The sequence below is a fragment of the Manis pentadactyla genome, chromosome 14 (assembly GCF_030020395.1).
Source record: "Manis pentadactyla isolate mManPen7 chromosome 14, mManPen7.hap1, whole genome shotgun sequence".
NCBI lineage: Eukaryota > Metazoa > Chordata > Mammalia > Pholidota > Manidae > Manis > Manis pentadactyla.
Window position 1 is genome coordinate 58,163,386 of NC_080032.1, and position 16,989 is coordinate 58,180,374.

The following is a 16,989-nucleotide window of genomic DNA, read 5'->3' on the forward strand; positions in this document are numbered from 1 at the left end:
GAGGCGCGTGCAGATGTCCCCCAAGCTCCAGGGACACTGTGCAGGGCTCCCAGTGAGACTGCCTTCCAGCACGGTAGGTTGGCACTGCTCCCAACACCCAGCTCTAGCTGGCCGGTCCCTGGTACTTTTGACGACAGGACTGGGCTTTGAGAACGTGTTGCCAGGATATGGCTGAACGGCTCTAAATTTAAGTTCATGTAACTTTTCAGACACAGGCAGTGGTGTGGCCTGTAGCACTTATTTCCACTGCACTCTTGGCTTGTTCTGATGTCTGGGGTGGGCACCACACACGCAAGGATGCAGGCTGCCCCCCTCTCAGCTGGGGTCTGACCTGCCATGGCTGTGGAGGAACAAGTTTACGGTGAAATGGACCCTCTGCAGGGACCCCTCTCTCCTCTCCTCTGACCTCCCGGGGCATTCAAGGCTGCTCCCTGGGGTGCACTCAGCCCCTCTGACCTCCTTTTCCTCTTCAGCTTGGTGCTACCACTGTCTCACAGGGGTGGAGACACTGTAAATAGAAGTGACTCAGAATGGGATCCTGGGTAGTGGCCCTTCCAGCGGACAGTGGGGGGTTTCCAGGGGGAATCGACATGGGGCAAGACTCTTGGAAACTGCCAGCCAGTCTGATGTGATGGAAATCACCAAGGCCCCTCTGCTGTGGGTTAGCTGACCTCAGCCGCAACCTTGACCTTGACCTTCACCCTCCCCTTTGAAAGACCCTCTTACCCTGTGTGTCACATGTGCCATCTTTTGTTTTGTTTTGTTTTCTTGAGATATAATTGACACAACATTACATTAGCTTCAGGTGTAAAACAGAACAATTTGGTATTTGTATATATTGTGACATGAGCAGTACAATAAACCTAGCTCACATCTGTCACCGTACAGCTACAAAATTTATTTTTGTGTGATGAAAACTTTTAAGACCTACCTCTTAGCAATTTTCAGATTACAGTACAGTATTAACTATAGTCACCATGCTGTACATTACATCCCAGGACTACTTACTTTATAACTGGAAGTCTTCAGTTTGAACCCTTCACCCATTTTGCCATCCCACACCCTCCCTTTGGGAACCATGAATTTGTTCCCTGTATCTATGAATTCAGTTTTTTAGACTCCACATGTAAGTGAGATCATAGGATACTTGTCTGTCTCTGATTTATTTCACTTAGTACTGTCCCCAAGGACCATCCATGCTATGGCAAATGGCAAGATTTCATTCTTTTTTATGGCTGAGTAATGTTCCATTGTGTAGCTGCCCCTTACCTTCTTCATCCATTCATCCACTGGTGGACACACATCCGGCATCCATGTCTTGGGTTTTGTAAATATGCGGCAATAAACCCACGGGTATGTGTGTCTCTGCAAGTTAGTGTTTTTGTTTCCTTCAGATAAATACCCAGAAATGTATTGCTGGACCATATGGTGGTTCCTTTTTTAATTTCTTGAGGAATTTCCATACTGTTTTCCGTAGTGGCTTTACCAATTTACAACCCCACTAATAGGGCATGGGGATTCTCTCTTCTCCACAGCCTCACCCATGCTTGTTATCCCTTGTCTTTATGATACTAGCCATTCTAACAGGTGTGAGGTGATATTGTGGTTTTGATCTGCATTTCCCTGATGATTAGTGATGGTGTATGTCTGCTTTGGAAAAATGTCTATTTAGATTCTCTGCACATTTATAAGTAGTAGTGTTTTGGTTTTGCTGTTGAGTTGTAGGAGTTCTTTATATGTATTGGATATTAACCCCTAATCAGATGGATGATTTTCAAATATTTTCTCCCATTTGGTAGTTGCCTTTTCATTTTCTTGATGGTCCTTTGCTCTGCAGAAGCTTTTAGCTAGATGTAGTTCCACCTGTTGGTTTTTGCTGCCTGGGCCTGTCTTGGCAGACAATTTACATGTATATGAAGTGCCCCTTTATCTGTAGGTGCTGCATACACATGACTAAACTGAGGCCCTGCACAGTGTGAGTGTGCAAGCAAGTGTGTGCTTACTGGATCACAGCCACTAAGCCCCTGAGGTCGGCACTTGCCTTCTTCCCAAGGATTAATTGTCTTGCATTTGCCCAGAATATCACATTCTGGCATCTACCTTCCAACGTGATCCCTTTCATAAGTCATTTGCATTATTGTATATAGATAAGAAATCTAGACGTAGAAGGCCTAAGTCATGCAGGTGAGTTAGTATCAGGGCAGGAACTAGAAACCAGGCCTGACCCCTCGGTGGGGGTGGCTGTTCCAGGGCACCGAAGCATGGAGGCCATGCAAAGGCTCCCAGACACCACGGGCCCTCCTGCCCTGCAGCTGAGTTCCTCCCCCTCAGCCCTTCCTTCCATACCTTGTTTTTGCCTCTGAACAACAGGGGGCACACCTGGGCCAGCACCCCTTAAAGTCTCTTGGGAGTTAAGATTTGCCCAACAGTCTTTGCATAGGAAGAGAATTTTTATGTAAATTGTAACAGAGGATATTTTCAAGTGCCAGACTCGGATTCTGCTTGACAGGCAGCATCTAATTTACTAAAGGGAGTGAGGCAGACACATTGCCCACATAACACCAGTCTCATGTTCTTCCTGACAACATCACCAGCCGCAGGAAAGACACCAAGATCCATTAGGCCAGACAGGACGATCCTGTTCCCATGTTCCCAGCCGACCCTGAAGCTCATGATGCCTATGTGGTCCACATCCGGCCAGTGGTCAGAAGATTAGTCTCCTGGCAGAGGCGGTGAGTGAGATTCTGGGGAAAACTGTTGCCTTCATGTTAAAAGAGAAGAGAAGCATCTGGCATGACCCTTCACCTTTCCCCTACCTTGAACTCAAATGTGATGTTTAGAATGGCAGCAGCCATCTTGTGACAAGGAGATGACAAGAGGATGGACACGGTGTGAGAAGTGGGGAGCACAGAGAGCAGGAGTGCTGGACCCCCGGGGGCACCGCTGAGCGCTGAGCGAGACCAGTGCCTGCGGGCTCCAGACTTCTGGCTCCGTGCTCACAGCGCCTTAGCTGTTAGTTGGGTTCCCTGTTACTTGCCGCTGAGTATGTGCCTGCATTTCACAAACAGGTACAGTCAACCCTGTTTGGGAAATTAAAAGGCTAATTTCCCATGAACTTGTCTTTACACCAAGGAAAGCACAGTGACCCCATTCTCTGAGCTGTCCGTGTCCCTGCTCTGGCTGCGGCCACTGGACAGCCCCTCGTGAGAATAGCTGGGACCCACCAGGGCTGAGCTCCCTGTAGATACAGGCCCTGTGGCAGGGCAGGGGGGCGAGGGCATCGGCGGAGGACTCCAGTGCCCCGAGCTGGTCCACAGTGAGGAAACCGAGGCCCAGAGACGGTGTGCTTTGCTCAGAGTCATGTCCAGTTATGGGCAGACCTGACACCCAGTGCCAGGCTGCCCTCCCCAGGTGGGTGCTCTCTGCACCCCCACAGTTTCTGGTGCCCCCTCCCTGTGTGGCAGCTCTGAAACCACTTGGTCAAGACTAGGACCAGGTTTGAGATCAGAGCATGTGTGTTCCTCGCCAGTGTCCCCCAGTGAGGCTGCTGTCCACATGGATGCTGTCACATTGCCACACTGCCCCCATTTCCTGGTGTGTAGGTATATGGGGTCCTGGGTCCCTCCAGACTGTGTCTGAACTGAGTGCACACGCTGATTAAAAGGAGTCACTGGCTTGTGGTGGGCGCCTCCCCACCAGCACCTCCTCGGGTCTTCTCGCAGAGCCTGGCCTGGAAGTGTGAGCGTCCCTTAAGGCGTTCCTGCACTCCGCCAGGGGCTGCGGGCCGGAGGGAGGTGCAGGAGCTGTGGGATTGCATCAGCTCTTTACCCCAACGTCCTTCCCTAGCTCCTCAATGGCCTCAGGGCCCATCTTAGTTTCTTCCTGCCTCCATCTTCCCAGCGCTTTCATATCCCCCGCAAACCCACATACACACACACACTTCCTCCAACAAGTTACTTTCAAGGTATTTATAGACGCGGTGGGTGCCCGAGTGGCCCTCTCCGGGCAGCCAGCTGCTGCCTGGCCAGCCTCTAATTAGCAGGGTGCCCTCTGCCCTGGGCCTCAGTGCACCTCAGCGCGCCTCAGCCTGTCCAGGCAGAAGGGACAAGCATGTGGCTGCACCAGCAGATACAGGCTGTCGCATGTCTGCCACCTGCATCTGAGCCGGGTTTCTTGGGGGTGAGTGGGGAGGGGGTGGAAGGGCTTGGAGGACGCACATGAGAGTCAGGCCATGGCATTTTGCTCAATGGCCTTATTTCTCCCTTCTCCTCCCTTGTTACAACTAAAATAGGCCAAGCCATGATTAAAGGCATTAGGACTCTGAGCATTTATTCCCCCTTTCAAAGCTCTAGAATCCAGCCATAACTAGGATTTTTAGCAAAGAAAGTTCTGAAAATGGAAAGCACCTTCTAGGTCCAAACTCCTGGCAGAGGCCCAGGCAGCTGAGATACCTCTCCTTTTTTCCCCACTTAAAAAATAATATGGCACAAAAACCCCACAAAACTTGCCATCTTAACTGCTTCTAAGTGCACAGTTGGTCATGTTAAACACATTCATGTTATGGTGCCACCAATCACCAGAACTCTTCATCTTGCAAACAGAACCTCTGTCCCTATTAAACATTAACTCCCCATCCCCATCTTCCAGTCCCTGGCACCTCCCATTCTCCTTTTTTTTTTAAATTTATTTATTTTTATTTTTTTGAAGAACATTATGTTTACTACGCTCTCCCCTACCCCAAGTCCCCTCAACAAACCCCATTACAGTCACTGTCCATCAGTGTAGTAAGATGTTGTAGAATCACTACTTGTCTTCTCTGTGTTGCAGAGCACTCCCCTTTCCCCCACCCCCAACATTATACATGCTAATCATAATACCCCCTTTCTTCTTCCCTGCCCTTATCCCTCCCTACCCTCCCATTCTCCCCAGTCTCTTTCCCTTTGGTAACTGTTAGTCCATTCTTGGGTTCTGTGATTCTGCTGCTATTTTGTTCCTTCAGTTTTTCTTTTGTTCTTATACTCCACAGATGAGTGAAATCATTTCTTTTGTCTTTCTCCACTTGGCTTATTTCACTGAACATAATACCCTCTAGCTCCATCCATGTTGTTGCAAATGGTAGGATTTGTTTTCTTCTTATGGCTGAATAATATTCCATTGTGTATATGTACCACCTCTTCTTTATCCATTCATCTACTGATGGACATTTAGGTTGCTTCCATTTCTCGGCTATTGTAAATAGTGCTGCGATAAACAAAGGGGTGCATCTGCCTTTTTCAAACTGGGCTGTTGCATTCTTAGGGTAAATTCCTAGAAGTAGAATTCCTGGGTTAAATGGTATTTTTATTTTGAGCATTTTGAGGAACCTCATTACTGCTTTCCACAATGGTTGAACTAATTTACATTCCCACCAGCAGTGTAGGAGGGTTCCCCTTTCTCCACAACCTCACCAACATTTGTTGTTGTTTGTCTTTTGTATGGTAGCCATCCTTACTGGTGTGAGGTGATATCTCATTGTGGTTTTAATTTGCATTTCTCTGATAACTAGTGATGTGGAGCACCTTTTCATGTGTCTGTTGGCCATCTGAATTTTTTCTTTGGAGAACTGTCTGTTCAGCTCCTCTGCCTATTTTTTAATTGAATTATTTGCTTTTTGTTTGTTGAGGTGCATGAGCTTTTTATATATTTTGGATGTCAAGCCTTTATCAGATCTGTCATTTAAGAATATATTCTTCCATACTGTAGGGTACCTTTTTGTTCTATTGATGGTGTCCTTTGCTGTACAGAAGCTTTTCAGCTTGATATAGTCCCACTTGTTCATTTTTGCTTTTCTTTTCCTTGCCCAGGGAGATATATTCATGAAGAAGTTGCTAATGTTCACATCCAAGAGATTTTTGCCTATGTTTTTTCTAAGAGTTTTATGGTTTCATGACTTACATTCAGGTCTTTGATCCATTTTGAATTTACTTTTGTGTATGGGGTTAGACAGTGATCCAGTTTCATTCTCTTACATGTAGCTGTCCAGTTCTGCCAGCACCATCTGTTGAAGAGACTGTCATTTCCCCACTGTATGTCCATGGCTCCTTTATCGAATATTAATTGACCATATATGTTTGAGTTAATGTCTGGAGTCTCTAATCTGTTCCACTGGTCTGTGGCTCTATTCTTGTGCCAGTACCAAATTGTCTTGATTACTATGGCTTTGTAGTAGAGCTTGAAGTTGGGGAGTGAGATCCCCGCCACTTTATTCTTCTTTCTCAGGATTGCTTTGGCTATTTGGGGTCTTTGGTGTTTCCATATGAATTTTTGAACTATTTGTTCCAGTTTGTTGAAGAATGTTGTTGGTAATTTGATAGGGATTGCATCAAATCTGTATATTGCTTTGGGCAGGATGGCCATTTTTATGATATTAATTCTTCCTAGCCAGGAGCATGGGATGAGTTTCCATTTGTTAGTGTCCTCTTTAACTTCTCTTAAGAGTGTCTTACAGTTTTCAGGGTATAGGTCTTTCACCTCTTTGGTTAGGTTTATTCCTAGGTATTTTATTCTTTTTGATGCAGTTGTGAATGGAATTGTTTTCCTGATTTCTCTTTCTATTGGCTCATTGTTAGTGTATAGGAAAGCCACAGATTTCTGTGTGATAATTTTGTATCCTGCAACTTTGCTGTATTCCGATATCAGTTCTAGTAGTTTTGGAGTGGAGTCTTTAGGGTTTTTTATGTACAATATCATGTCATCTACAAATAGTGACAGTTTAACTTCTTCTTTACCAACCTGGATTCCTTGTATTTCTTTGTTTTGTCTGATTGCTGTGGCTAGAACCTCCAGTACTATGTTAAATAACAGTGGGGAGAGTGGGCATCCCTGTCTTGTTCCTGATCTCAGAGGAAAAGCTTTCAGCTTCTCACTGTTCAGTATGATGTTGGCTGTGGGTTTATCGTATATGGCCTTTATTATGTTGAGGAACTTGCCTTCTGTACCCATTTTGCTGAGAGTTTTTATCATGAATGGATGTTGAATTTTGTCGAATGCTTTTTCAACATCTATGGAGATGATCATGTGGTTTTTGTCTTTCTTTTTGTTGATGTGGTGGATGATGTTGATGGATTTTCGAATGTTGTACCATCCTTGCATCCCTGGGATGAATCCCACTTTTGATATATTTTTGAATTTGGTTTGCTAATATTTTGTTGAGTATTTTTGCATCTGTGTTCATCAGGGATATTGGTCTGTAGTTTTCTTTTTTTGTGGGGTCTTTGCCTGGTTTTCATGTTAGAGTGATGGTGGCTTCATAGAATGAGTTTGGAAGTATTCCCTCCTCTTCTATATTTTTGAAAACTTTAAGGAGAATGGGTATTATGTCTTCTCTACATGTCTGATAAAATTCAGCAGTGACTCCATCTGGTCCAGGGGTTTTGTTCTTGGGTAGTTTTTTGATTACTGATTCAATTTCTTTGCAGGGAATTGGTCTGTTTAGATTTTCTGTTTCTTCCTTGGTCAGTCTTGGAAGGTTGTATTTTTCTAGGAAGTTGTCCATTTCTTCTAGGTTTTCCAGCTTCTTAGCATATAGGTTTTCATAGTAGTCTCTAATAATTCTTTGTATTTCTGTTGGGTCCATCGTGATGTTTCCTTTCTCATTTCTGATTCTGTTGATGTGTATAGATTCTCTTTTTCTCTTAATAAGTCTGGCTAGAGGCTTGTCTATTTTGTTTATTTTCTCAAAGAACCAGCTCTTGGTTTCATTGATTTTTTCTATTGTTTTGTTCTTCTCAATTTTGTTTATTTCTTCTCTGATCTTTATTATGTCCCACCTTCTGCCGACTTTAGGCCTCATTTGTTCTTCTTTTTCCAATTTTGATGACTGTGATGTTAGCCTATTCATTTGGGTTTGTTCTTCCTTCTTTAAATATGCCTGGATTGCTATGTACTTTCCTCTTAAGACTGCTTTCACTGCGTCCCACAGAAGTTGGGGCTTTGTGTTGTTGTTGTCATTTATTTCCATATATTGCTGGATCTCCATTTTAATTTGGTCGTTGATCCATTGACTATTTAGAAGCGTGTTGTTAAGCCTCCATGTGTTTGTGAGCCTTTTTGCTTTCTTGGTACAATTTATTTCTAGTTTTATACCTTTGTGGTCTGAAAAGTTGATTGGTAGAATTTCAATCTTTTTGAATTTACTGAGGCTCTTTTTGTGGCCTAGTATGTGGTCTATTCTGGAGAATGTTCCATGTGCACTTGAGAAGAATGTGTATCCTGTTGCTTTTGGGTGTAGAGTTCTATAGATGTCTATTAGGTCCATTTGTTCTAATGTGTTGTTCAGTGCCTCTGTGTCCTTACTTATTTTCTGTCTGGTGGATCTGTCCTTTGTAGTGAATGGTGTGTTGAAGTCTCCTAAAATGAATGCATTGCATTCTATTTCCTCCTTTAGTTCTGTTAGTATTTGTTTCACATATGCTGGTGCTCCTGTGTTGGGTGCATAGATATTTATAGTGGTTATATCCTCTTGTTGGACTGAGCCCTGTATCATTATGTAATGTCCTTCTTTATCTCTTGTTACTTTCTTTGTTTTGAAGTCTATTTTGTCTGATACTAGTACTACAACACCTGCTTTTTTCTCCCTATTGTTTGCATGAAATATCTTTTTCCATCCCTTGACTTTTAGTCTGTGCATGTCTTTGGGTTTGAGGTGAGTCTCTTGTAAGCAGCATATAGATGGGTCTTGTTTTTTTATCCATTCAGTGACTCTGTGTCTTTTGATTGGTGCATTCAGTCCATTTACATTTAGGGTGATTATCGATAGGTATGTACTTATTGCCATTTCAGGCTTTAGATTTGTGGTTACCAAAGGTTCCAGGTTACTTTCCTTACTATCTTAGAGTCTAACTTAACTCACTTAGTATGCTGTTACAAACACAATCTAAAGGTTCTTTTCTATTTCTCCTCCTTTTACTTCCTCCTTCATTCTTTGTATATTAGGTATCAGATTCTATACTTTTTCTCTATGCCTTGATTGGCTTCGGGGATAGTCAATTTAATTTTGCATTTGCCTCGCAATCAGCTTCTCCACCCTCCCTACCATAATTTTCCTACCTCTGGTGATAGCTATCCACCCCTAGAAACACTTCCACCTATAGCAGTCCCTCCAAAATAGACTGCAGAGATGGTTTGTGGGAGGTAAACTCTCTCAGCTTTTGCTTATCTGGAAATTGTTTAATCCCTCCTTCAAATTTAAATGATAATCTCGCTGGATAAAGTAATCTTGGTTCCAGGCCCTTCTGCTTCATGGCCTTAAATACATCATGCCACTCCCTTCTGGCCTGAAAGGTTTCTGCTGAGAAGTCTGTTGTTAGCCTGATGGGCTTTCCTTTGTATATGATCTTATTTCTGCCTCTGGCTGCTTTTAGCAGTCTGTCCTTATCCTTGATCTTTCCCATTTTAATTACAATGTGTCTTGGTGTTGTCTTCCTTGGGTCCCTTGTGTAGGGGGTTCTGTGGATCTCCATGGCCTGAGAGACTATCTCCTTCCCCAGATTGGGGAAGTTTTCAGCAACTACCTCCTCAAAGACACTTTCTATCCCTTTCTCTCTCTCTTCTTCTTCTGGTATCCCTATAATGCGAATATTGTTCTGCTTGGATTGGTCACACAGTTCTCTCAATATTCTTTCATTTGTAGAGATCCTTTTTTCTCTCTGTGCCTCAGCTTCTTTGTACTCCTCTTCTCTAGTTTCTATTTCATTTATTGTCTCCTCCACTGTATCCAACCTGCTTTTAATACCCTCCGTCGTGTTCTTTAACGATTGGATCTCTGACCTGAATTCATTCCTGAGTTCTAGGATGTCTTTCCGTACCTCCATTAGGACGTTGATTATTTTTATTTTGAACTCCCTTTCAGGAAGAGTCATGAGGTCCATATCATTTAAATCTTTCTCGGGAGTTGTATTAACAATTTTACTCTGGACAAGGTTCCTTTGGCGTTTCATGTTTGTATATGGCGCCCTCTAGTGCTTACTGGAGCTGCTGAGCCCCTGAAGCAATGTCGGGGGTCGCAGAGGAGTGGTACTGGTGCCTGGGGGGACAAAAGAGCTGTTCCCCGCCTCCTGGCTGCTGTGCCTGTCTCCACTGCCTGAGCCAGTGGGCCGGGCACACAGGTGTAAGTTTTTTGTTCCAGAGCAGCTGGATATGGATCCCTGCTTTCCACAAGCAGCCGGAATCCCAGTCTCCCCAGGAACTCTGCCTGTATTAACTTTCCATGTGAGTCTCATGAAAGCACCATGAAATGTAGGTTTGTGCTCGCAGAGCAGATCTCCGGAGCTAGGTATTCAGCAGTCCCAAGCCTTCCACTCCCTCCCTGCTCCGTTTCTCTTCCTCCGACCAGTGAGCTGGGGTGGGGGAGGGGCTCGTGTCCCGCGGAGCCACAGCTCTGGTACGTTACCCCATTCGCTGAGGTCTGCTCTTTTCTCCAGGTGTGTGCAGTCTAATGCCGTCCTCTTTCCTGTTGCTCTCTCAGGATTAGTTGCGCCAATTAAATTTTCTAATTGTATCCAGTTTTAGGAGGAAGCCTCTGTCTCTCCTCTCAGGCTGCCATCTTTAATCCATATCTCCCATTCTCCTTTTTGTCCTTACAGATATGACTGCTCTAGGAACCTCATGTAAGTGGAATCATGCATGAATAGAACAAAGCCTGACCCATCCTGCAGATAGGAAAGAGCACCTCTGGCCCGAGGAGGATTCCTACAATAAATCTCATTCCCGCCCTCTGCACACCCTATTGGTTCCATATCTGGGTAGAGCCCTGATGAATCTAGGTAGACAGTCATGCAGAGGCGGCCACCTGGAGAGGGGCAGCGGTGCTGGGTTGAGAGACGTGGCCAGGAGTCCCGTGCCCTCTGGCTGCCATGGGGCTCAGCCGACAGGGAGCCCCAGCAGGAGCCTGGACTCCGCGGAGGTGGCACCTGCAGATGAGATGCAGAGGGCACGGGGCAGGGCGCCGACAGTAGAGCTCGGGTCTGGGGGAGCAAAAAAAGAAGGTATAGCTGCCACCAGGGGAGGGAACGACAGTGGTCTGGGCCGAGGTGGCGGCAGTGGGCCGAGGAGCAATGGGTGGCTTTGTAGGGTGGAGCTGTCAGGATTTCCTGAAGGCCTGGGTGGAGGCCCTCAACTTGGGTGAGGCCCACCCACAAGGGAGTCAAGGGGTCCCAGTGGCTCCAAGGCTTTTTGTCTGAGCAGCTGGAAGGACAGGATTGCTGGGGCGTGAAACACCTTCCTTCGACTTCTGCAAAAGTGTCTTTTGAAGAAGGGATTCAGTTCTGAAGAAAATGTTATGAAATGCCTGATAAAATATTTTATATTTTGTCAACAGAATATACCTATCTTGCCTCATTTGATCTTTACTGTCCCCTGAGGCAGGTAGGGAAGGTATTCCCTGGCCAGTGGATACAGCTGCACTCGTTCGTGTTTGTGGGGCAAATGAAGGAAAATCTAGGTGGAACGGTGAGAAATGCACCTCCTTTGTAGAGCTGGCCCTGGAAGCCCTGCTCCCTCCCAGTGGCCGGCACCCCCCACTGCGTGGGCGGGGAGAGCCCGGAGGGGGCGTGCTGCAGTCTGGGAGCCAGGGGACTGAATGCATGTGGCGAGTCACCAAGAGACCGAAGCAAGGGATGTGTGGGAGGAGGAGGGCAGAGAGGGCGCCAGGGTGGGGGCCCAAGGGAAGGGAGGACAGGCACACACCTCTCACCAAGTCTCACCCTGCAGGGAGCCCTCCCACTGCCTGGTGCTCCTGAGCTGTGGGCCGGGATGGGACGCTGGTCTGTGAGCAAAGCAGCTTAGCTTAGATACTTGACTTTTACTTTCCTGTTCCTTTCTCTTCCTATCCCCTGCCCCCCTTTCTGCCACACTCATAAAACACTACTTTCCGGTAGATGCGTGCAGCTGCAGTGGGTGAGAGTTAAGTTCGCTGTTAAAGGAACTACCACAGTCTCTTCATACTCTCGGTGTCCTCTGACTTTGCCCTGGCTTCGCTCCCTGCGGCTCCTTTCTCTCCCCCCTTACTGCCGATCCTGCTGCCCTCACCATCCTCCCCTGCCCCGATCCTACTCCCCTCACTGGGGGTGTTAAAACGTGTCTAGAGATTTTTGACACTCCTCCCATTGAGCGAGAGAAGGTCTGCGTCTCTCCCTGTGAACCTGGGCCAAACTGAGCTAGCCAACAGAGCACAGCTGAGGCGATGCTCTGTGACCTCCGAGGCAGACCACGGAGGGCGATACAGCAGTCACTGTGCCCCTCGGGATCGCCACCCCAGAGCCCGGCCACCATGCTGTGAGAAAGCGCAAGGCGCCCAGGGACAGGAGGTCCCAGCAGCTCCAGGGGAGGAAAGCTGGGTCTCCCAGCCCTCAGCCCTGCCAAGTTCCCAGCCAGAGCCAGCACAGCTTGCCAGCTGTGGGTGTAAACCATCCTGGCAGTGGCCCCCACCCCCAGCAAGCTGCCCCTGCTAAGGCCGCATGGGATGCGGGTGAGCCTTCCCTGCGGGCTCTGCCCCAAATACACATTCTTGAAGTAAATAAAATACTGCTTTTTTAAAAGCCACTAAGTATAACTTAGTATGCAGTAATAGATAACTGGTATTCACTATTTCCCCAAAAGTGTGTACAGCATAACATGCCTATGGTTTCCTGCTTTTGTTCCTTCTGATTCTTGCTTCCTGTCTGCTCCTTGTAACTCTCCCTTGAATAGTCTCCAACTCCGACTGATGAACTCCTATTCATCCTTTAAAGCCAAATTCAAATGTCCCTTTCACTGTGAAGACTTCCTTAAAACTTCCCCTCCTCTTTACCCACTGTGAGGAAGGAATCTTTCCCTAGGCTATGCTGCCCGATCCTTCCCTTGTGTGTCAGCCCACGTAGAGCTCTGGCCGAGTGTCAGTTTGAGGTCAGCCTCCCTGGGTGGACTCTGAATGTGTATCTCCAGCGTCACGTCCAGTCTCATTCCAGCTCTGCGTAGCACATCTCCAGCGCCTCGTGGGGGCGCTGACGCCAAGCAGGCGCCCCAGGCAAGCGGGTAGGCTGGATTAAATCAAACGGGCTTGAGATGAAAGACTGGCCAAGAAGAGACCTTAAAAATAAAGCCACAGCATAAATTCCCTCCTAACTGGGGTGAATGATATGTCAGCCTGGCCTACAGCTAAGGGATGAGCCCCTGAAGGTACTGAGGTTCAAAGATGTATCTTCAGGACTGAGAATTCTTAGGTCTGTGCTCTGCTGCCACGCTTCATTGTATTCCTGCTAAGAAATCCCTTCTCTGGTCATTCAGCTCTGAAATCCTCTGCCCTCCCCGCCCCCTCCCTTACTCCCACCACAACCCCTTGTATTTCACAATGTGTGCAGTAAGAGGGGCCACAGACCTAATAAACAAAATGGGCAGAGTCAACAATACCCACAAAGCAACATACAGGCGTCCCTCGCTTTATCGTGCCTTGCGGTCACTGTGTATTTCACAAACTGAACGTTTGTGGCAACCCTGCTGTGAGCAAGCCTATCAGCATCATTTTCCAGGAGTGTTTGCCACGTCGTGTCTCTGTGTCCCATTTAGGTAACTCCAGCAATATTGTTACAGTGATCCGTGATTGGCAACTACAACTCACTGAAAGCTCAGATGATGGTGAACAGTTTTAAGCAATGAAATTAATATATGTACTTTTTTTGACATAATGCTGGGGGATACATAGTGGGCTGCTGTATAGGTAATTGCAACTATATAAGCACTGAGAAACCAAAAAATTCACTTGACTCACCTCATTGAGATATTTGCTTTATTGCAGTGGCCTGGAACCCAGCCACACACTATCTACAGTATCTTCAAGTATGCCTGCAGCTTAAAATTATTTAAAAGGTATTTTACTCCGAACAGCTGGTTAGGGCACCCTTGTAGGGTACATCCCTTATAGGTCTTTCAAAAGACATAATATTACTTTACCCACCATTGCAATATCAGCATTTTTCTTTATTAAGTGCTTTGAAGGTTTCCTGAGCAAATCTCAGGGGCTAGGTGGGGCCCAAGGCACCAGCTGGTCTGGACTGAGGGACATGAGCATGGGGATTGCTTTCTAAGCAGCTCCTGGGCTTAACTCTTTCGAGTCAGTCAGCACCTGTGAGAAGCAGCTGCCAGAATGGGAGAGAGGGCCCAGGTCCTGCAGGGTTGGAAGCTTACAATCGAAAAAGAAGATTACAAATACAAAAATAGATATAAAAGTGAATATTTATTTAGAATGAAAATCACTCTGATTTTTGAATTTTAAGAAGTTGATGAATACCACAAAAATCACAAAACCTAGAAAAATTACACATTTGTTTTTTTTATTAAATTGCCCAACTGGCTCGTGCAGTACTTTTTCTAAACTTGGTATGATTTGTAATCCTGTAAAGTATACAAAACTCATCTGCAATGAGGCACTCATAGGAGCAATTCAAATGCATTTAAAAATCTCTGCCACATTGTATTGAGCCACATAGTTGTGTAACCAGATTAGTCTGATATAACATTGACTTACTGATGAATATGTGTAGGAGTTTTGTCCCTAGAACACTTGCTTTTGCAGGCATGTCTCCGTGCTGGTGACCATTTTGCTGAAACGGACAGATTTTGTCAGGACAAGGGGCATCGGGTACACTAAGAAGCACTCTAGCAGGTGGGGGGGCGTAACCCGCGGCTTCCCACTCTCAGTGCCCTGTGTGCAGTCCTGTCACCACTTTATACCCACAAACACAAGAATTTTGATCAGATGCTGTTTGGGTAATTCCCGTCAGAAGAAAAGACGATTTAAGATGTGTTTATATACAGTTAATTTTAACTATTTTCCTAACGAGAGAGAACTGTTTGGGCCAGACCTTGGTGAGAGCCAAGTCCCCTGCTGGCAATTTTGTTTGTTTGATCTTTGGAAGACTCTCCTGCAGTCTAGCTTCTGGCTCAGTGTATTTAAAACCCCACTTTCCCTCCCCTCCCACATACCTCCAGTGGTGGGCGCTGCAGGCCATCCACTCGGCGATGAACGGCTCAGGCTGCACCTGCGCGTCCTGGGCTCTAAGTGGGGAGTGTTCCTGGAAGCCATTCTACACTGAGTGGCTGCAGACACAAGCAGTGAGCTACAGAAGTGTACCCCCCAAGTCCAAATTAAACACTTCCCCAATTCAACTTCCTCTTAGCTGGATCCCCAGAATGTCCACAGCCACTCAAACATCACCCAACAAAGGGAAAATCAAACGAAGAAGCTGGATTGGAAAGAGGAAGAGGTCAACCGGCTGTGGTTGAGCTATTTTACTTTTGCGTATATTACAGAAGTGTTTGGCTGTAGGACCAGGTTGCTAGCCAACCCCAACCCCCTCCCCCCAGGAAAGGGAGGCCCATGCTTGTGCGGGGGGAGGGGGTGGCTGGAAGCCTCATGGGCACCTCAGAATATGCATTCCCAGCCTGGAACCAGGAGCAGGTGAGACCATCCATGTGGGCCACAGGATGTTATCTGTGGCCTGAGGACATGTGCCAGAGCTGGAGTCCCAACTCTGTCCCCATGCATCCCTGGCCCGCAAGTGCCCCTGAAAACGGGGATGATGACGCCACCTCCCACGATCACGCTGAGGTTTAAAGAGGATTTGCTACATCTCCTGGTAAATCGAGCACAAGGCAAATGCCAGCTGTTCTCCTAGGGGCAGTGTCGCAGCATCCTCCCTCTGGGTCCAGAAGGGACGGATCTGCCTTTTTAAAACAGAAGGTCGTGTTATGACCCCTACTGGAATGAGCCAAGCCCTGTCCTTGGAAATCAGGGTAATCTGTTGAGGCCACTCCCACCACCTCCTCCCTGCTGTCGGGCGGGCGGGGGATTAGAGGAGAGGGCACCGGATTAACAAACTCACTTTGTCCCAACCTCCCAGCCCAGCCAGCAGGAGCCTGGGGCCAGGGAGGGCGGCCCCTCTGTTGGCTTTTCTCTGTGGGGCACGGAGGAGCCTCTGCCCTCTCCAGCTCTGCAGCCAGGACCGTACTGAATGCTGGAGAGCCCCAGGCCCTCCAGGACCTGGAAGGCAGAAGACTTGGTGGCATCCTAAGGAGCTGGGGGGCAGACTGCAGAGGCTGCTCTTTCCTCTCCTGTGCTGGACCAGCCCAGGTGCGATGCCCAGACTCCCCAGGTCCTAGCCAGACCCCAGCTCCCCCCACTGCAGGATGCCCTGCCACCAGTGGCCCGGGGCCTTGGCCTCCCTGCCAAAGACCGTGATCACCCTGTGCCTGCTTCTGTTCAGCGCCTCCCTGCCCCCTACGCAGGGGCAGACCAAGATTCCTCTGGAAACGTAAGCATTGAGTTCAGCTCCCACCCCATGAAACCCTTTGCCCTTTCCTCCCTTTCTTCCCTCTGGCAGACCTCAACCCCCTGCCTGCCCACCTCTGACTTCCTTGGGGCCCCCCCAAGGGGCTTCCACCACCCACCTGCCCTTTCTGGCTGTGAACACCTTTGCTTCAGCCTCCTCTCTTCCCAAAAGCACTCCCACCCAGGCAGTCCCACCTGCGGCTCCCCAGACACCTGATGGCTTAAGCAGAGCTGATGGTCAGGGCCCTCCCTCATCAGGAGGCAAGCAGTGCCTGGAGCACCTGCTGTGCAGATGCTCCTTCCAGAACAATCCCTGTGACCAGGCGACTGGGAGCAGGGCCTGTGTCAGCTCAGAACGTCACCTTGGCTCCCCAAGGGGTGGCTGGGAGACGTGGGCAAAGCAATCTGAACCAACAAAACGGCTTGTGCAGCCAGCAACTTGGTAAAAATCAGACTTTGTGGTCTCAGCCTTCCCTCCCATGCCTCCCTGCCTCTTTCCAGGCCCCAATTCTACAGCTCGTCATTAAGACCAGGAAAGCATCTGATATCAGTCATTTACACTGTAGTGTAAATTGTGATTACTGTGCGACCTTTCGGGGGTGTCTGTTCTTTAGTCCTTAGCTCGGGTGGTCCTATTATAGAAATTT